The sequence below is a fragment of the Malurus melanocephalus genome, unplaced genomic scaffold, assembly GCF_030028575.1.
Source record: "Malurus melanocephalus ecotype Western Australia unplaced genomic scaffold, MMel_1.1 scaffold_338, whole genome shotgun sequence".
NCBI classification, from domain to species: domain Eukaryota; kingdom Metazoa; phylum Chordata; class Aves; order Passeriformes; family Maluridae; genus Malurus; species Malurus melanocephalus.
Genome location: NW_026623570.1, coordinates 66,013 through 68,908, shown reverse-complemented (window position 1 = coordinate 68,908; position 2,896 = coordinate 66,013).

Sequence of the window (2,896 nt, the reverse complement as noted above, 5' to 3'; positions counted from 1 at the left end):
ATGCTGAGGAAAAGCTTTGTACTGTGTTGCTGGATACTTTTCCATAGAGAAAAGAATGAACACTCCTGGGGGAGTCAAGACAGTTTAAATACACGGTGCAGCTCTCACATGACAACTGGTACAACTTCTCCAAAGTCCTGCTAAGGCCAAGAACAGAGTCAGCAGAAATGGTGTACAACCAGAACAGCCTCAGCCTCAAAGTTGAACAACTTCTCAAATGCACTGCTCGACTGTGCTTTACAATTTTTTTATTGTCCTGTTAGTTTTGATCATTGCCAGCTCTCTGGTGATCTGTCTGATACAGAACTACAGAAATGTTGCAGGCTTCTTTTGAGGGGTGGCTTGGAAAATGTTCTTTTATATTGCAGGCAGCACTGCTGTCCAGCAAAATATCTCTGCAGGGATGTTTTCAAGTCTGAAGTTTCATCTGAAGTCAAAAGGTTCAACGACAGGACATCCCCTAAAGCTGAGCCAGTGATGTGCTGTAAGCTGCTCCATCAGCTCCTGATATTATTATTTTATTTTCTTTCTGCTTGACTTTCCCTGAAGGATGTGGGTTTTTCCTGTGCAAAACTTCTTCTTTCACACCCAGGATGTGAACCATTCCAGGAAGGTACATCTGTTCTCTTCTAAGRCATGTTCTTCTCCTCCAGGCTGCAGACCCACCAAATGAGGGAAGTAAAGGTGATCTCCTCCTAGAAGGAGGGCACATCTGAGCTAATATGCTTTATCTAAAAGACATAATAAGTGAGAAGTTTTATTTCTGATGAAAATTAGGAAAGAGCCCCCTCAAGCAGCATTACACTAAAATAGAATGAGAAGGTTCTTCTACCCTGRTCCCTCACATGCTTTTGAGGTTCATCTCCATTCTCTACCAGATTTCCCTTCAGTAGGTGTCCTGTCTTGCCCGATTTTAAGATAAATAAGATATCTAGTAGCTTTTTCCTGTTTCTGCAGAGGTGCCTTCACTATTCAAGGCCTCATTTTTAATTTGAGTCCAAATCCCTGAGTGAAAGAACAGGGTTAGAAGCTCATAGGAAATTATTTTGCTTAACTACTCTTTTGCTTGTGCTGTGAGTGGATGGGCAGCAGTAAGAAAATCAGGAGTCTCAGCTGTGCCAGACTGCAGAGCTCCCAAAATTCCAGCTTCTGTTGGTGCTAAAGCAGTGGGGCACAGACCCAGCCAGTGTCCCTGGGTGTGGTGGTGCCATTTGGGGCAGCTCTGGGCATCCAGAGCCACACACAGATCAAAGCCAGCCTGTCTGCTGTGCAGAGGGATCCAGCTGYGAAAACCTTAAACAAGCAGAGGAATCCGAGGGCTCTGTTGGGGAATAAAGAGAATAGTGGGAAAATGCCAAGAGATTATTAGCTCAGCCAAAGATTACGCATTTGCACCAGTAATTAAAGCATTTTGCATTGGATGCAGGCTTTGGCAAGTGCCACCAACAAAAGATTTCACACATGCATGCGTGAGTACAAGTCCACAAGAGCTTTCTCTCTGTCTGTCTCACACACACACACACACACTCACACACAGGCAAACAGAAAGAATGAAATAAGCCATTAAGAAATATTTCCGCATAATGCAATTATTACAGCTGTATAATTGAATGGGGAAACCATTGATCTGTAGTAGAAAGGAAATTGCTCTTTTCATTGTGTTCCTATGAATATGTGAACATTAATCTCAATCTATAATCAACGTTCATTTCAAATCTGATTGCGTGCCACTAAACACCCGTAGCTATGCTAACATTATGTTAATACGGTTCAACATCATAGCTCCCAGCTTCACAGCACAAATATTTTTCTTTGGCAATCAATAGTAATTTCAGCTGAGTGGATGGAAGTCACGTTTTAATGGTAATCTTTCCTCCAAGCCTCCAAGTGGAAACTCGACTGGTACCTTAACACGGCCGCGGTGCWTCGCGTGTAATCAGATAAATTAACCTAAAAGAGAGAGAGAGAAAACACAGATCAGGAATAAAAAGCGKCGCCAAGAAGCTCTACATTTTCCTGATGGATTAAAGTGCTCATTATCATGAGAGAGAGAGTGGATTTCAAGAGGGGAACTGAATTCCCTTGGCTTTGAGCCGTGGCTGGAGAGGCAGCGGGTCACAGAGCGCTGGGGACGCCTCCGAGGAGGGGAATGAAAAGCAATTGAGGCAGGGCTGAGCTGGACCCTGAGCYGAGAGCCCAGCTGGCCTCAGGGCACCAGTGCTTGCCCAGGAATAAGGAGTCTCAGTTTTAATGCTGCCGTGCACTGCAGGCTTCCTGTGGGACCTTGGGTAAATGGCTCATTCTACTTGTGCTCTGCTTGCCTGGCTCTGAAAAAGGACATAATAGAGCTCTGCTGTCCCCTGGGGATGCTGAAGATTTGGGGGTGATCAGTTCCTGGGAATGGGAGCCACACAGCTATGATGCATTTGTTAGATCTCTCTTGGCTCTGCTGTTTCATAGAGGTAAAGCTKCCACTGTGTTATACCAGACTGTTTTATTTCCTTAATGGCATCTATTTTTAGGTATTTCCAAAGCCATTTTTTTTTCCTGCATTTGAGGGGCCAAGCTGCTGGAGTGAGTTCCGTAAAATCTTGTTTCTTTCTAATGTAGGAAAAAAACGTGATCATTGCAAAGTCCAGAAAKAAAGTACCAGGTACAGACCAGTGCCATCTTCACAGTTACCAGGAGCTCCATAAATTCTTACCTCCATAGAGGTATTTACATACATCAGCAGTAGGATAGGAAAACATCTGCACTGATCAACAYCAAGGCTTGCTTAGCCCAGGATCCTCTCCTTCAAGGGGGATGGATAGCAGGAGTTTGGCTGATCAGACATGTGGAGACACTTCCTCACAGAACTCTCCCAGGATCTGATGGCTCAGGTGCTCCTTGAGCT